At 43.5% G+C, this 19,341-nt stretch overlaps 1 non-coding gene across 1 annotated transcript; it reads right to left on the minus strand.

The window, feature by feature from the left end:
* Positions 1 to 8,026: 8,026 nt before the first annotated feature.
* Positions 8,027 to 8,108, minus strand: TRNAS-UGA (transfer RNA serine (anticodon UGA)). Its single transcript has one exon. It is a non-coding gene; the product is annotated as a tRNA-Ser (tRNA).
* Positions 8,109 to 19,341: the final 11,233 nt, after the last annotated feature.

Consider the following 19,341-nt stretch of genomic DNA (forward strand, 5'->3'; position numbering starts at 1 on the left):
TCGATTGAATCTCATAAATACTGATTTGATTTTCAACTGGTGACCGGTAAATGATGATTGAATTGGAGAGCTCAGAGTTTAGGAGCGAAACTTGGGGTGGTCCAATATGACCCCAGACTGATCCATCCCACAATCTTATACGGACTGGTCTTAAATTTTGGTCCTCAAGCTGAGCCCAGGCCCAAAAGTTTGGGCTCTTAAATTTTTAGAGTGGGGCTCTAGCCTAGCCCTTAGGAAGCCCAAACCCAGCTTGAGCCTAATCCGGTTATTTGCATATATATATATTTAATAAATTATACATAATTGCATACATATATATACATATATGTATATTAACTTTTAGTGTGAATTAATCAACTAACATGAACTTGGCCCTGAAAAAGCCCAATCGAAGTGTATCAAATTTTTAGTGTGAATTGAATAATTTGGATTTGACTTCAAGCTCAAACCGAACTCAAGTTTTAGGCCTAATTCTTAGGATTCGGCTAGGGTTGAGGTAAAACTCGGCCCAATCTGCCCAAGTTGCACTCGTATCAGAATTTGTTTGTATTGGTTTGTTATATTACCATGTATGAGAATGATTGGATTCCAATGAAAGTTAATCGACGCAACACAATAGCGAGCGAGATAGACGAGAATTGTCACATGGTGCATTCTCATGCATTTACCTTATAACGAATTTAGGGGTCAACTGTGGATAGGGCTGTTCATAAGAATGTCCAACCCGACCAAACCGACCAACCCGAGTCGGTCGAGTTTTCATCCGTATCGGTCGGTTTCGGGTTGGGCACATACATAAACTGAAATCTCGGGTCGGTTTCGGTTTTCTTGCGTGAAAACCGAAACCAACCCGACCCGAACCGAACTAGTATTCTACTAGTTTGGTAGTTCATACTTCCTAGTTTGAGTATTTTCTAATTCCTACTAGTCTTCTACTTTTAGACTTCTACTAGAACTATAACTCTAGAAGGCCCATTAGGCAATTACAATTAGAATTCAATTAGGTGTCCTTTTTTAGTTTTTTACCTAGATTAGAATTTAGAAAGTTTCTAAATTTTTATTTTATTGATTTACCTACCTAGATTTACTTAGTTTTTTACTCTAGAAGGCCCATTATTGACACTTGTTTTTACATGAAGAATTTATTGATTTTATTCTTTACCTAAATTAAATTTAGATTTATCTTGGACTCTTGAATATCAAATTATCAACTAATTCAGATTTTATTTGGCTTTGTAAAGGAGCAAAACCGAAACCAACCCAACCCGACTCAAACCGACCAGGTCGGTTTGGCCTGTCAGTGGGTCGATTTCGGTTCCCACTTTAGCTAACCCGACCGGGTCAGGTCGATTGGGAAAATCCCAAGAAACTAACCCAACCCGACCCGTGAACACCCCTAACTGTGGATGATCAGGACTCGAATAGTCCTTTTTTTTTATGCTGAATTGAATAATTGTGAGCCAATGTTTTGAACCTGTTAACCTATTGATCCGATCAGTATTTCAAAGTAAGAATATATAAGGCACATGGTATACATGTATACAGGTATAGGGAAAGATATAAATTAACATTGAACTATCAAAGTTAACTTTAATGACATGTAGTTCCTTTCATAAAAATTGAAATACTGATCCGAACCAAAAAATTCAGTTTTGTTTTCGGTTTTTATTTTTTAGTTCAGATTTTTAATTTTTGATTTATTTGATTTGATTTTTAATTAAAAAAATCGAATGTTCATCCTTAGGTTTTGATGCTGCGCAATCCGGGCACTCCTAGCTGGCTGCGGACTGGCTCCTAACTGGCAACGGACGTCACCTAAGAAGAAGACGGTGAAGAATTCCCGGGGGACTTGCCCGATAGGAATACTCCGATGCTTAAGTTAGAACGCTAGAGAAAATAGTGAAGAGTGTAAAAAAGGCTAAGAGTGTAGGTCGCGCTACATCACTGAATTAGCTCGAGAGCAATTAAGCTCAAGATAAGATCTCAGATGTTCGAGAGAGAGAGAGAGAGCCCTTCCCTTCCACCAGGGGGCTCTTATATAGGCGTTCTTGTCAAATCGGGTGTAACCGCCACTGGGCTTCTGTCGCAGCCGTTATCAGACAGGGCTGCACAGGTAACCGTTGCAGGGTACTACCCAATCTGGTGAGTGACACGTCCTGGGAGGACAGACACTCCACCATCTGTCTAGAGACGTTGGTGCAGTCTGTTGAATTGGCAGGGACTGCGCCGTTAGTCAAGAGACGTGGGTGCAGTTTAATGGGTATGGCCTTGTTAGATAGAAGCTTCCTGAAAGCATCGCGTCGCTTAGTCGCGAGCTACCTTGTAAAGAGCTATCCTGTCGCGAGCTACTTTGTAGCGAGTTCCTTGGGATACTTCGAGGTGACTCCTCTCAAGGTTGCCTTTGGGGCAGTTTTTCTGCCTAAGTGTTGAAGCGAGCTGGTTATCCTAGCTCGTGAGCTGGGATAGACTTGTCCTGGAGTATTCCCTTTCAGTAGCTCGGGGTACCTCAAGCTCACGATGTAGTGAGCTTCCCCTATAGCGAGATATGGCATGACGAGCGGTCCTGTGGGCTCGTTACTCAGTCACGGACAGGCTGTGGTGCTGAGTTGTTGCTCGTGCTGAGTCATGTCCACGTGTCATCGTCTCAAGGGGTCAGGTCAAATCACCCTCCATCAATTTCCCCCCACTCCTCGGGCTAAGTATGCTACCTTAGCGTGAAGAGTTCATGAAGTGTGACGGGTGGATTTGACCGAAGTTCAAACTTGATTTACTGCTCGCATTAGATGTGTGCGCGGAAGTCAGGGGATTTCTGACTTTTTGAATGCCGAGAAACGCGCCGAAGCGACTCTTAACTCTGGATGTTGTGCAACCGTCATTACCTCGATCATGGGAGACATGCAGTCAGTCACATTTCGGTTTCAGTAGACGTGCGGTCAGCTTGACTGCGAACCGTCAGATCTGTCTCAATCTAGGCCGTTAATCTGGGGGTACAGTGGCTATAAATAGGACGGCCCTCAGGCCTCATTTTCTTTCACGCTAACTTGTTGTCTTTGGATTCCGAGGTCGCACATCCATCTTGTCTGCCCGAGCTCTTCTCCTGTTCACACCGTTTCATCTTTTCTGGAGAGTCTAATCATTCTGTCAATCATGTCTGGGTATCCGTACCACGTCCACTCCCATGACAGAAACCAGAATGACGCCCCCTCGAGCTCAGGGAGAGCTTGGGAGCAGGCTTCGGAGGCTCGGGAGGCCTCCGTCGAGGTGGCTTCTACTTCTCGGGGCAGGGAGCCCGACAGGTTCAGTCTCTCCTCAATGACGATGGAGAGACTTATGTCTCTAGTTAACTACTTTAACCTTCCCGGGGACCTCATCTATAGTCTCCCCTCCGGTAACTTTCCCTGGGAGCATGGTCCCAACGACATAGTGATTTTCCAAGAACAGCTCGAGGCTGGCCTGCGTCTTCCTCTGCACCCTCTAATAGTGGAGGTGTTGAATCATTTCAACGTCACCATTGACCAGCTCCATACCAATGCTATCTGGAATGTAGTTGGGACTATTTCTCTATGCTATGAGTATTGTCTTCCCCTTGATCTTGATATCTTTTCTACCATTCTCTACATCAAGAATGCTACTCCCGGAGCGCCTCCGGAAAGGCGTTCCTACTACTTTTCTCCCAGCCGCGGCTTCAAGCTCTTGCACGAGCAGAGAATAGGGTCCTGGCCTGTAAGCGGGATTATTTTGTGGTCTGTAATCCCGAGGGGTGGCCCTTCCCAACTTCTTGAAGGGCTGCCATCCAGGATTCTAGGGTTGAGTTGGACCCTAAAAATTGAAAAACGCTGCAGTCCTGTGCAGCAGTAGGTCTTAATTGTTCGAACTACTTGACCGAGGAAAAGCTCGCGTAGGGTGGTCTGAGTCCGGGTAGGTTGCTTTTTAGGTCGCGTAGTGCCTTGTAAATATATATATATATTTACTGGACTAATACCTTGTCGTTTTTTGGCAGCCATCATGTCTGGTGTTGACGCGCACCGCCTTCTTTCCAGCAACTAGAAGCGTAAGGCGAAGAGGTCTCGTCCTGATCGAACTTCCACTTCTGGGGGCACTGAGTTCGAGTCTGCTGAGCCAGACTTTGTTTCTTCACCACCTGAGGCTCCACCGGTCCCATATGAAGGAGTTGTCGGGGAAGGTGGCCCCGAGGAGGGCGAGCTCCTGAGGCCAGGGTTGTTTCCTTCTGGGCCAACCCGTCCATTCCCTTACCCGTAGTTACTGGTAGAGAACTGGGAGGGTGTCAATGACTACATCGTGGCTGGGCAGAAGAGCCGAAGGGCAATCTGCCACAAGGAGGTCGCTAGCTAAGGGGAGATGGAGCCCAAGGCGCTCGCCGCGTTTGCCGCTTTTCACTGTATGATGGTAAGTGGTCTTTTCTCTTTCTTCTCGTTCTTTCCATTATGTTCCTTTTTTCTGACCTTAGTCTCTTGTTGGCAAGTGAAATCCGCCATCCACGCCATGGCCCTCCAGACCAACATCCACTCCAGCGACTCTCGCAATCAAAGGGCCATCATCCAGAAGCTCCAGAGCGAGATCAACCAGGCCCGAGGTGAGATCCTTCAGGCTCCCAAGGGGAGCGAGGCCCAGGAGTTGCTTGCCCGGGACCAGGAGGCACAGATCGCCAGGATTTCTAAGGAGAGCGCGCGCTACAGGTAGGAGTCGTCGAGGGTGGCAGTAGAGAAGGAGCTCCTTCGCCAGCAGGTTCGAGACTTGGAGTCTACACTTCTGGACCGAACTCGGAACTTTGACACCATGGTGGAGGCCGAGCGAGCTAAGGCAGTCTGGGACTTCAAGGACCCCCAGGAGTATCACGACCTCCAAGTGGAGTACGGCTCGAGCTCGTACTGCTCTGGATTCAACCTCTGTCGCTGGTTGGTCCAAAAGAAGTTCTCTGGGCTCAACCTTGACGGTATCACAATGAAGGGCCTGGCTCCCGAGACGGCGGACCAGGCGAAGGAAGAGGAGCCTGACTCCCCGGAGGACAAGGACGAGGAGGAGGTGGACCCTTGAAGCTGGCGGCTCCTCTATTTTTCTATTCTTCTGATTAACTTCTGGTGGTTCTTGGGTGGTAGAACCCAGTTTTCAAAAATCTTCTTCTTGGGCAGTTGTGCCCCTTTTCTTACCTCTTGTTGAACTTTTTCAAGCTTTTTTAGCTCGGTTTTTATTTATGCATTAGTAATGAAATTCTTCCTTTTTCTGCTAAGTATGGTGTGCTCTTTTATTTTTTTGCCAAAGCGATCTCATCACTCAAGCTATTAGAGCTACATACCCGAAATAGGATTTTTCGGTAATTATTACCCCGAGCTATCCCTTAGTGTTTTGAGGCATTTTTATAGTATACAGCGAAGTAGTTACCGTGTATGCCCGAACTGTATGTTTGTAGGTCGTACCTTATCTGGTCCAACCGATGTATTGAGACGAGCTATGCTTCATAGGGTTCAGACCCAAGCTGCTTACGCCTCTGATACTTCATACTTTGCCTTCGCTAGCGAAGCGGATAAGTCTTTCATCGTGCCGAGGTCTTGGTTAGCTCGGTGTTTTAGCCCTTAGGCTGAGGGGGTAACTTATAGTCTGCCCTTGGAGTTTGCCCATGCCATGGAGGCGACTGAGTCTTATTGCACCGAGGTCGTGTTAGCTCGGCATTTTGGCCCTTAGGCTCTGAGAGTGACTCATGGTCTACTCAGTAGTTCATCCATGCCATAGAGGTGACTGGGTCTTATTGCGCCGAGGTCGTGTTAGCTCGGCATTTTGGCCCTTAGGCTCTGAGAGTGACTCATGGTCTACTCAGTAGTTACAGGTAATACTACCTTAAGTTGACAATATTCCATGCTCGAGGTACTTGTTTCCCTTCAAGGGTTTCGAGCTCGTATGTTCCTTCCCCAAGCACCCGTTTCACTTGGTAGAGTCCTTCCCAATTTGGTCCGAACTTGCCAACGTCGGGCTCAAGTACCATAACTTTACGAAGGAACAGGTCGCCAACGCGAAGGTTCCACTTCTTAACCCTAGCGTTATAGTATCGAGCTACTCTCTGCTGGTAAGTTGCGGTCCGGATATATGCAAGGTCCCTTACTTCGTCGAGTAAGTCGAGGTTGGTACGTAGCTCGTCTTCATTTGCTGAGTTTTCAAAAAGGAAACTAATTTATAATTTTTTAAAAATATTAAATAGGTTGTTAGGACAGATGGTGAAAATTGTCAAAAATAAAGAATTTGAAGAATCAACATTCTTTATATGGATCTATACTGGTGGTCATGGTGCAATTGTAACTCTCATCATCGTTACTATTTAACCTTTATGCCCCGTTTGCTTTTCGGTAAGTTCCTTACCCGAGCAAATTTATTTTCCCATGTTCTTTTATTTCTCAAGTAAATAAGGTAATGACCATTTTAGCCATAAAAATCTATTATTAAAAGGGGCATTTTTGCCCCATTCAAGTGTTGGCAACTTTCCCCCTATGTGGGAAAGATATTTACCCACCTAGGAGATGGGTATCACTTATAGGAAAATAAACTTTCTCCGGTCCCTACATAAAGCTAAAAAAAGAACATGGGATTCTTGGTCAATGAGAACTAAAATCCCATTGATCAACTTTCCCCGCTCTCCAAAGGTCATATAATTTTCTACCCATTTCACATACCCACACTTTATACAAATATTGATATTTTAAACCTTGGTTTAGACTCCACAGGAGAAAAACAAAAAACATGTTGATTTTAATCCTTTTCTTCCTCAAATCATAATACTACAAATCAAAAGGATTATTATATTTATGGTTTAAATTCGATAATTGTACATTTTCTTGACATTTTAACACAATATTTATAATACATATATATTTTATTTCAGTATATATTAACCAATATAAAAACGAGAAAGAAAAGGTATCAGTTCGATTTCAATTAACTAATAAAAAAAAAACAAAGGTTAATTGAATGGGCCATCCAATTAAAAAAAAATCTATTTAATAAGTCAACGACCTGTTGACCTGGACAATCGAATTGTCGACTCGTTTAACATTTTTTAGCTATTTTTTATTTTTTTATTTTTTATTAGAATGGGCCATCCATTCGAACTGGATGATCGAACCGTTGGCCCAAAAACCTGTGGCCAAAACAATTCCGCTTCCGAATCATTTTTTAAAATCATGCTTTCTAGTCCTCCTTTCTCTCTTTCCTTCTCTCCCTTATGCTTTATTACAAATTTACCACTGCTGAACATGGAACTTGATTGAAAAGAAAATGGAATTTCTCGGTTACAACCCGTTCTGAATCATTCCTAGGTAGCAACCTGGAATTTCTTGGTATTCGCTTCTTTTTCTTTTACTAATAAATCAGATTTGGTTGAATTTCCCAGCAAAATAAATAAATAATTATTTTACGCATGATTTTCAAAATCGGACCAGACCGTATGGTTGGACCGGAAAATCGTTTTTTATGCGTGGTTTTCAAAATTATTTTATGCATAGTTTTCTCCAAAATCATTGATTTTGGTCAACAAACCGCTGAACCGATCAATTAACCGTTCGAACCGTTTTGACCATTTTTCAATTTTTTTAATTTTTTTATCGGAAAGGAGACGATTGATTTTAAAAACCATGATTTTACGCTATATGATTTCCCACGCAAAAAGGGCAAGCTGGGTTTTAAAATTTTTCACCCAAACATAAGGTCATACGTAAACAGATTGCTAACGGATTGCTAGAGGGGTGGTCTTTGTCCCATTGATTACCCAAGAGGAGAGGCTTAAGTCCATTTTAAAAAGATAAGGGTGGTTTTAGGATTTAGGTCAAAGCTGAAGGGAGGTTCAAGTCTTTTCCCAAAAAAAAATCATTCCAGATTTCCATTGTTTGAAAATAATTTCCAAGTTGATCATTTATAGTGGGCCCTCTGTTGCTTTGCCCTTTGAAATTAGCTAAAAGGCCAAAAAGTCCGAAGTCCAAATCCCCCCTTGTCAGGGAAGAAACCGATAAAAAAAATGATTTACCGTCGACAGCAGGGTTCGAACCTGCGCGGGCGAAGCCCAACAGATTTCAAGTCTGTCTCCTTAACCACTCGGACATATCGACGTTGTTATGTATTATGTCGCAAACGTATTTTTATATTAATGATAGTCTCTTCAACATATTTTTTATATCACCATACTCTTGCAATATCGTAGAAATTATCCAAAATATTTAAATAAGATAATTTTTATACATACAAACACATGTATAATATCATATATTTATCATATTAAACAAAAAGTAAGTGTGACATATCAAAACTATTTTTACACATTAAAATACAAAAAAAAAAGAATTATAGAAAAAATTGAACATATATATAATTCTATATTTGCACTTATATTAAAAATATAAATAAGATTATGGAATTTTCTTTTGACTAAAACACTTATTTTTCAATTTAATCACTATTTAATTGAAATGTTTAAATTATAAAGTGAACTACTACTTTTTACCTCATTCAATTTCTTCTATTTAATTCTTACATTTTTTTTATAAACGAATAAAATAAAAAAGATAAAACATTACAAAGAGAACAATCTAGCCAAGCAAATAGGCTATTAACGATACTTGAAACTTCGCAACTAGATTCAATTATCACATATTCGGATAAGGTGTTTATGTAATCAGATTTGGATTTTACAATATGCATCCGATTAATAATAAAAAACAAAACAAATAAAATACATAATTATAGAAATTTTTAGATATATTATTACTATCATTCTCATCATCTAGAATTGTCATGTACAAAACATATGTATACTTATTAGTTATTACTAAAAAGGCAAAACCATGATAACCGAATATGTTAAATCTAGATAACGAGATGATGAGAATGCTACTAGGGGGTTGCAGTGGTAAGGTTCTCAAAGTCTCATCTAAGTTGACTAGCTACCTGTGGTGATGTACCTAAGCGTGTGTAATAGGAATTTTGCACTATAGTGTCTTACAAGCATTTCGTTTCACGATTGTTTTGAAATACACAAAAAAAAAATCATATTTGGTAAAGATATAGGTTGGCAGGGCGTCTGAAGTGTTTTTACTTATTAATATAATATAATGATAAGTTGAAAAATAAGTCAACTTTTACAAATTTCAACATGTCACATCATCTTAGTGATTAAAAATCGTCGAAGCGATTTAAGAATAATCAATTTTAACAATTAAAAAAAAAGGGAGAAGTACCAATCAGCCCAGATCAGAATTTACTAAGCCTAAAGAGGGAATGCATCATGACCGTGAATTGATGCCAAATTTACGGTACAGGGCAGAGGGCTAATTGTAAGGGGGCTGGAATTCAGAATTCTGCATCGTGTGTTTCCGTACTTTTCCCTTAAAAAAATGTTTACTCCAAATTCCGAAATTGATCATTGCAACAATTTTTTTTTTCAAATACGGATTGCCAAACATGATTAATTTGCGTTTCCATTTTTTTCCTGCGACAGGCTTGTAAAATGCTCAAGTGTCAAACGCCTAATTAAAAATCTATAAAATTGACTTGTGATTTATGGCAGTGAGGGAGATTAGATTCAAAGCTAATTATTGGTGGCCTTAGAAAAAAAGACTGGAGGGAAGAAAAAAAAAAAAAGAAAAATTGTGGGAAGAATGATAATGCTCCACTTTACTATTTTAATACATGGGCCCATGATCATTTAGGGCCCAATTGGTATGTCTTTTTGGGAAGATCTTCTAATAGCTTTGACAGTAAAAATATATACCAAGCTTTTACACGAAAATCTGAACAGTTTGAAGCATGTTTGATAGAAACACGTCTTTTAGTATCTTTCTGTACGATAATAAAATGCAAAAGACACGAAAAGCTTCACTTGGAGCTTCCCAAAATGGGTTTTTCACATCTTTTCGAAACTCTAGCTTTTGACGGTTAGATCTTTCATGGACCAGACAGAAATAGACCAAAAATCAGTTTACCTAACTTGTAAACAGTTGAAAGACCGCATAAAAAGATGTGCCAAACAGGCACTTAATCTTTTATTATGGCCTAATAGATTCCATACATTTTATGACTAACATGGGATGTTTTCATTAGTTACACAGCCATCGCATTTTATTAATCCAAATTTGAGAAAGAAGGCCCAACCTCGTTGAGAATAAGAAAGATGAGAGAAAAGAATGTTTCAACATAATTAGAATAAGGCCCAACAACATTCTTATTCATGCATACAAGTTACTCAAAAAATATGTTAATGCATATGAGGGAGGCAACTCATGATTGCTGACATATTAGCTAACCAAGGGCATGAATTGGATGAGTCGTTCCTTGGGCAACGTGGTAACCCCCGAAAAGCTTGTAATTTCATGGTTTGATTAACCTAAAGAGGTCTTGGCGTGTTAACCCCCGATCACCACCAGCGAGCACATTATAAATATTTTGGCAAATCTCTTAAATTATTCCTGCTATTCATGAAATTAACAAATTGTATCCTTATTTTTACTATCAGGTCAGTGACAAAAACTCTTTCACTTTTTTTGCGATAAAAACCTTTAAACTTTTATTTTATAACAAAGACTCCTTCGACTGTTAAATCAAATATAGGAAGCATTAAATCACCAAAATACTCCACTAAAACTTTCTCTATTTTCTTTTACTCATCATTTTCTCTTAAAAGTTAAAACCTAAATCACCCAAAAATACATATTTGATTGTCGCCCAAAAAGGAAAAAAAGAGAACTCTTCATCGTCTTCGTCTTTTCGATTGACGCAACGGTGGAGCGGTAGCAAGAGCTCTCCACTTTGGACGTTTCCTTCCGAAGAGACAGCAACCTAAACTAATAAGCCATTAGAAAAATAAAAAGAGGTCCAATCTCGGTTATTTTCAACACAGATAAAATCTAATCTATTCACAGTGATCATGAAAACTATATGGCAAACAAAGCTTTTAAAGAAAACAAACTCTGGACTAGGTGAGAGCCTATAGGTTACAAGAACTGGAACTGGTTCGGTGGAATTAGATTTCCCACTGCCAGAAAAAAATCTTCGTAGTCTTAGTTCCTTGTTTTCTCCAGTTTGGCTAAGAGTTGGCTCCTACCTGTGAAGGACGGCATCTGAGAGGAAGAAGAAGATGAAGGGTTACCGGGGAGCTTTCCCGAAGGGAACACTCTGATGGCTAAGTTATAACTCTCGGGAAAACTCAAAGAAGATGCAGAGAGTTAAGAGTGTTGAAAGTGCTAGCTTCAATACCTCTGGTTCGTGAGGGTTGGGGTCCTTTTTATATCGGAGCACGGTCACATCTGGCATAACCGCCACTGCTCTAGCCGTTACTATCAGGGCAGGTGTGGCAGGTGCAGGTTGCTGCTATAGGGCTACTACAAGGTATGGACTCGACAGGCGTGCCATGCTTTTCAGAGACGACAAGCAGAACACTGCCTGGCAAGGGATCCGAGCCCTGCCACCGGATCCGGTAGGTACGAATGTCAGGCAGGCACAGATGTCAGGCAGATCTCCCTGCAGCCTGCCGAGCTATTGTATGCCGAACCACCTGGGGCAGATTTTTCTTGCACCGAGGTGTCGAGGTACACCGAGGTGCCTGCACTGGAGGCGGGCCTTAAGCAAGTTCGAACAGGAGGTCTCAACGGTGCTGCCCCGAGGTGTTTCTCCTTCGGGACACTTAGCCAAAAGTCGGGGTGCTCCCTTCTTAGGAAGGGAGAGCTTGGGGCCCCTTAGGAGGAGCTCGGGTCTCAAGGGGAACTCGGGTCCCCTCTGGTCTTAGCAGGAGTTCGGGTCCCCTTGCACAGAGGAGCTCAGGGAACTCCACCTTCAGGCTTGGGGTGAGTCGTTTAGTCGGGCTTCGGCGAGCTTGTTACGCCAAGTTGTGGCCAGGCTGTCACGCTGAGTTGTCGCTTATGCCAGGTCATGTCCACGTGTCCCCGTGCTACGAGGTCGGGCCAAATCTCCCTACATCAATTGCCCCCCTCCCCATGCTAGGGGTGTTGACCCAGCGCGGGGAGTCTGTGTTCTGCCGGGTGGATTTGGCTCAGGGTCTAAGCCTTCTTGTCCGCCAGCTCAAAGGTTGGACCTGTTCCCTACTCGGTTTTGTCAGGCACAGCTCGGGTCGCGTAAAGTCTACGCGCGGACGTCACGCGTCTTATAGACTACGCGGACGTCAAAAAACGTGCTAAACTGATTTCGCCTCGAAGGTCGCATAACCGGTTTTCATGAGGATCGTCAGATTGCTTCGATCTCAACCGTTGATGCCCGCGTATAGTGGCTATAAAAAATGGGAATCCTGGTCATTTTCCTTTGCCACAAATCTTCAGCCGTAGTCTTGAGCTCGCGTCCAAAGCCTCCAGCTCGTGTCAGTTCTTCCCAGTCCAGTCCATCTCCTTTCGGTGAGTCACCCTAGCTCCTTTTTGGTTTTCTTATGTCTTCCTTTGATAGCCAATTAGATGAGCCCGAGGTGGGTACCTCGGCTCAGGGAGTCCAATCTCTCGAGGCGCAGGTGATCTCGGGTAACTTGGCGTCCACCTCTCACCGAGGTCGGATGCCGGACAGGTTCGGGCCTTCCACTATGACCGTGGAGAGGCTTCGTTAGCTTATTCAGCAGTACAGCCTGCCTAGGGAGTACACCTACAGTATCCCTGCAGGTAACTTCCCATGGGAGCGCAGCCCTGACGAGGTCGTAATCTTCCATGAGCAGCTCTTAGTCGGGCTCTCATAGTGGAGATATTGAACCACTTCAATGTTACAATAGACCAGCTTCACCTGAACTCGGTCCGTAACTTGGTCGAGACCATCTCCCTTTGCAACGAGTATGTCCTCCCCCTTAACTTGGACATACTTTGTTCCATCCTCACCATTAAGAAGAGTGTTTCATGCGTTCTCCCCGAGCACCGGAGGGCATACTACTTGTCCCCTCGCCCGGGCTTTAAGTTAATGCACAAGCTTCTTAGCAAGATCCCGACCTGGAAGCAGGACTACTTTGTAGTCCGGAACCCTGCGGGGTGGCCCTTCCCTACTCACTAGAGGGCGGCTATCCAAGACCCTGGTGTCATACTCGATAAGAAGACCAGGGAGGCATTTCAGTCGTGGGCTGAGGTCGGTTGTGATTTCAAAGATTATATCACCGAGGGTATGCTCTTCTAGGCCGGCTTGAGCCCGGGTAGGTAGCTAGTACCTTAGTTGTTTGGCCCGCTCCTTTCTTTTACTCGAGTACAAATGCCGAGCTCTATTGCAGGTCCCATGGAGGCAGACAAGCTCACGGGAGATCGGCTCTTCAAGAATATGAAGGGGAGGAAGAAGCGGGCTGCTAAGAGATCCCGTATCGAGTCACCATCAGCCCCCACTCCCGAGCCCAAGCTCCCACCGGCTCCAACTTCCGAGCCCGAGCTCCCTGGGGCTCCTCCGATCATTGACTTGGAGGAGTCCATACCACCAAGGGAGCTCGAGACCTCGGCTGAGCCCGCTACAAGGGCAGCATCTGAGGCCAAGGCAGCCACTAGGGCTGCCGACGTAGCTGCTGAGGTCTCCGCCGAGCCCATCCGCACAGCCGAGACGACGGTCTCCAGCTCGGGGAGCCCAAATGAGGGCCAAAGTATCTTGGTACCCCAGTGCGGTCTTTGGAAGAGTAAGATGGCCATTTACTCCGAGGAAATTTCAGTCTGGGTCAAAATGTTCAACCCTGCCCAGTTCAGAGCCCAAGCTACTACCCACACTATGGTGATAAGTTTCTCTTATCTTCCCTTTTCTTTCATATACACGTTTCTTCGGAACTAACTAACTTCCTTTGTTAGGTGAACTCCACCGTGCACGCCCTCGCTCTTCAGTCTGAGACGAACCTGAAGCGAGCTCTGACCGCCGAGGAGTCTTCCGCGCCGCTCATACCGACCTGAGAATAGCTCGCGAGCAGATCCACCGGTTGGAGAGCGGCACCATGGCCTAGAGGGGCGTCATTATGGCACTGACGACGGAGAAGGACGAGTTGGCACGCGAGAATGATGCACTGAGGGGCGAGATGGAGGCCCTCAAAACAGAGCTGACGCGTGAGAAGGGTGTGTTGAGGGGCGAGCTGGACGCCTTCAGGGCGGAGGCGGATGGCCTTAAGGAGAATAAGGAGGCCCTCCTGCACGAGGTGGAGTTCCTCAAGGAAAACATCGAGGAGAAGACCGAAATCTTCACTTAGGCGATAGAGGAAACGAAGGTCAAGGTAGTATCGGAGTACATCCAATCTGATAAATTAGATGTCGTTATGGGGAAGGCCTACTCAAGGGGTTCAAGCTCAGCAGGTGGCTGATAAGGCACATGTACCCCGAGCTCAACACAAGCGCCATCACCACCTCGCGGATCACAAATGAGATTGCTCGGCAATTCGGATTCAGAGGTGGAGGATGATGACGAAGCGGACGCCCCTGACCAGCCCAAAGCTCCTGAGGAGGTCTCACGCGGAGATGAAGAGCCCCCGAAGTGATTATCCTTGTATTCTGAGCCTGCAAGCTTAGTCTTTGTGGTTGTTTTTCTTTTTTGTCGAGTTCATTGTACAAAACTTGTTAAATGAAATTGATCTTTCTTTTCCAAGTGATCTTCCTTTTACAAGCGATCTCTCCTTTCCAAGTGTTGTTTGATCAGAGCTATCATGGTTGAGTGTGCGAAGTGATTTGACGTAGTAGGGCATAGTAAAGCATATGCCCGAATTGTCTTGTGGCGTACACCGAGGTGATTGACATAGCAACGCGTAGTAAGGCATAGTAAGGCATATGCCCGATTGGTCTTCTGGTTGTATGTCAGGGTGATTGTCATAATAAGGCACAGTAAGGCATAGTAAGGCATATGCCCGAACTATCTTCTGGATGTATGCCGAGGTGAGCTAAGCGTCGCGAAATCTGCTGGTCTTCTTGCGCCCTCAATACATCATGTACTATGGTGCCGAGCTCCTTGGTCAACTCGGTGTTTTAGCCCCTTAAAATATGTTCGCGTCATAGAGGTGGCTAGGTTATTATGCCAGAGTCTGTTAGTTCAGCATTTTGACCCTTGAGCCCTGAGAGACTCGTGGTCTGCTCTTGGAGTTTTATTGCGTCAAGGTCTTTGTTAGGTCGGCATTTTGGCCCTTAAGCCCTGGGAGTGACTCGTGGTCTACTCAGTTATTTATAGGTAATACTGTCTTAGGTTGACAATTGTTTGCTGAAATAGAGTTGTCGAATGAGAGAAGAAGAAGAAGAAGATATGAGATGGGCGGCAGAATTAGTTCTCAGCCAGCCCTAATCTATTATATATAACAACATTACATAATGTTACATAATGTTACATAAATAGACCAGAATGCCCCTGATTAGTGGAGGGACACCAACTCAAATAAACACTAAATAAAATTAGGCCCAATAACTAATGACTTAAGACCCAACAAGGATAAACATACAAATTAAGACAACCGAACCAACACTCCCCCTCAAGCTAAGCATGTATGTCAATCATGTTTATCTTGCCAAGTAAGTCCAAGAATTTCACTGTAGCTAGCCCTTTAGTCAGAACATCTGCAATCTGCATCTCGGAGGGAGTATAAGGGATGCAGAGTTCTCCTGAGACGATTCTTTCTCTGACAAAGTGACGGTCTATCTCAATATGTTTAGTTCTATCATGTTGCACTGGGTTATTTGCAATGTTGATAGCAGCCTTGTTGTCACAGTACAACCTGAGAGGACACTCAATCTTTATTCCAAGTTCACCAAGCAAGATCTTAAGCCATAAAAGTTCAGCAACACTATGAGCCATAGCTCGATATTCGGCCTCTGCACTAGATCTAGCAACCACATTCTGTTTTTTACTCCTCCAAGTAACTAAATTTCCTCCAACAAAGGTGCAGTACCCTGAAGTAGACTTCCTGTCCCCAACTGAGCCAGCCCAATCTGCATCAGTATATCCTTCAACTTCAATTTTACTGTTTTTCCTTAACAGAATCCCTTTCCCCGAGCAAGACTTCAAATATCTGAGGATCCTTTCCACAACTTTCATGTGAGGGATTTTAGGAGTGTGCATGAACTGACTGACAACATTTACAGCATAAGCAATGTTAGGGCGAGTGAGGGACAGGTAAATCAACTTCCCCACCAGCTTTTGGTATCTTTCCTTATCAACGTAGTCCTCTCCTACTGACTCCTGTAGACCATGATTCTGTTCTATTGGAGTATCTGCTGGCCTACACCCCATCGTGCCTGTCTCTTGAAGAAGATCAAGGATGTATTTCCGCTGACATATATAGATGCCCTCTTTGGATCTTGCAACTTCAATCCCAAGAAAGTATCTCAGTTGGCCTAGGTCTTTGATCTCAAATTCAGCAGCCAAAACCTCCTTTAGTCTTTTAATCTCTTCCTGATCATCCCCTGTAATTACCATATCATCCACATATACAATAAGTGCTATAAGTTTGCCATTTCTCTTCCTTATGAATAGGGTATGATCTGCCCCATTTTGAGTGTAACCCCCTTTCTTCATGACCCACATAGCTTCTCAAACCAACCTCGAGGGGACTGCTTAAGGCCATATAGGGCTTTTCTCAGTCTACATACCTTCTTGCCAAAACCTCCAACTGATGTAGCTCTCATGAGAAATTTGCAGCTAATGATAATAGAACTCGGATTGTGTTGAGTTTTGCCACCGGAGCAAAGGTTTCTTTGTAGTCAATCCCTTCTTTTTGCGTGAACCCTTTTGCTACTAGTCTAGCCTTGTACCTTTCAATGGACCCGTCCTCCCTCTGTTTCATAGTGAACACCCACTTGCATCCAACAGTGCCTTTCCCTTCTGGTAGATCCACTAATTCCCAAGTCCCTGCTTTCATTAAGGCCTTCATTTCTTCATCCATAGCCTCTTTCCATTTTGGGTCAGATACTACCTCAGAATACCAGGTAGGAACATGCACAGAAGATATAGCAGACACAAAAGAACAATAACGGGGAGACAAATGTGAGTAAGACACAAAATCAACAATGGGGTGTCTGATAGTACAAGAACGGGTAGACTTATGAAGGGCAATAGGAAGATCCAAGTCAGAGCAACTGATAGGATTACCTTGAGTTTCTGAGACAGGTTGATCCGAGTCCAATTGGTTGTTGTCATGAGTTAAAGGGCCCTTCTTCCTTCTGTTGTAGGTGATTCTGATATCTCTTTGCAGCCTGCTTGAGTCATCAGTAATATCTGCAACATCACAAGCAGTGGCTGGTACAATGGGAGCCTCACAAGATTCACCTGGGATACTACAACTAGGTGGATCAGGAGGAGAAGATGGAAGGTCTGAGGTAGAGAGAGGCACAAAGAAAGGGGGAACAGAAGAATCCTCTTCAATCCCACTAATCTCCCCTTGAAGAGGATTCTGGGAAGAAGGAAAATAGGATTGAGACTCAAAGAATACCACATCCTTTGTAACATATTTTTTCTTGGTGACTGGATCATAACGCTTGTATCCCTTTTGAGTAGGAGAGTACCCCAAGAAGATTCCCTTTGTAGCCCTAGGATCCAATTTGGTCTTCTTCGGATCCTTGACAGGTATAAAGCATACACACCCAAAGACTCTCGGTGGAAGAGAAAAGTCAAGAAGACGAGGGCAAAGAACAGAGAAAGGAGTTTTCATCCCCAATACCTTGGATGGCATTCGATTTATCAGGTCATGCAGTAAGGATTGCTTGAGACCAATAGTTTTTTGGAACTTTGTGCTGAAATAGTAAGGCTCGAGCAGTCTCCAATAGGTGCCTATTCTTGCGCTCAGCAACCCCATTCTGTTGGGGGGTACTAGCACAAGATGACTGATGAATCATTCCAGCATCGTCCATAAACAGATTCAAGGACCTTTCAAAGTATTCTGCAGCATTATCTGACCTGAATTGTTTGATTTTCATGCCAAATTGTGTTTCAATCATTTTGCAAAAAGTCATGATTACCCGCGGCACTTCTTCTCGTGTTTTTAATAAGTAAATCCATGTGCATCGAGAATATTGATCAATAAAACTGATAAAATATCGAAAACCATCAACAGAAATAATGGGAGAGGGGCCCCAAACATCAGAGTGGACTAAGTCAAAAGAAGCTTGAATTTCATTACTCGAAGTTGAATAAACAGTTCTACATTGCTTTGATAGTTGACAGACTTCACAAAATAACTCTTGACTTGAAACACCTTTGAATAATTCTGGAAACAATACTTCCAATGATGAAAACGGTAAATGACCTAGCCTAGCATGCCACAGATGTAAACTAGCTATTGACTCCACATTGGACTAACTACTAGTAGCAGATGTTTGTAATGCCGAACTGATGTCTGCATCAAGGTAGTAGAGACCTCCACACTCATGACCGCTCCCAATCGTTCTCTTCGACAATCTGTCCTGAAAGACACAATGGGTACGAAAAAAGGTTATGCTACAATTCAAATTTTTTGTAAGCTTTGAAACAGATAAGAGATTTGAAGAAAGATTGGGAACATGCAAGACAGATTTGAGTGAGAGGTCCTTGCTTAGGTCAACCACTCCCTTCCCAGAGATGGTAGAGAGAGAACCATCAGCAACCCTCATTTTATCTTGGCCAGACATTAAATGATAGGAAGAAAATAGGGAAGACATGTGTGTCATGTGGTCAGTTGTACTAGAATCAATAATCCAAGAGGCAGGATCAATAGTACTAGTTGCACTAAAGGCAGAGACAATACCTGATCTGGCAAGGGAGGAGGATGGAAGAGAATTGGTCCTTAGACGGGCTAGGGCCCGGCTAAGCACCTCTACCTCATCGGCAGTAAAACCCAAGGACCCGGTTCTAGGGGAATTAATACTCTGTCCCATGGAAGAGGAAGTAACTGTGGATGAGTGTTTTGAACCATCATCACTGTGACCCGTAGCCAGATTCACACTTGCAGATTGACCCTTCTGATGCTTCTTATCTTTCCTCAATGCAGCTGGCTTCAAATGCGGATGGAGAACCCAACAGGTCTCTTTCACATGCCTTTCCCCTCCACAGTGGGTGCACTTCTGATGTCTCTTGTCAGAATGTCTGTTTCCCCTTTGATTTGTAGAGATTAAGGCCGAATGTTCCACAGATTGTTCAACTATTTTAGTTTGAGTATCAACCTGCATCTCTTTTCTTCTCACCTCTTCATTCCTCACAAGGTAGTAAACATGATGTAAGTCTGGCATTTCATCCCTTCCCAGAATTTGGGACCTTATGCTCTCATATATAGGATCTAGGCCAGCCAGAAATTTAAATGCTCTACCCTCTTCAACTTGTTTGTCATGCTTTTCCTTGTCTCTGGCATTCTCCCAATCAATAATAAGGTGGTGATCTAACTCTTCCCATAGTCCTTCT

The sequence above is a fragment of the Nelumbo nucifera genome, chromosome 3 (genome assembly GCF_055504915.1).
Source record: "Nelumbo nucifera cultivar China Antique chromosome 3, China Antique-T2T, whole genome shotgun sequence".
NCBI lineage: Eukaryota > Viridiplantae > Streptophyta > Magnoliopsida > Proteales > Nelumbonaceae > Nelumbo > Nelumbo nucifera.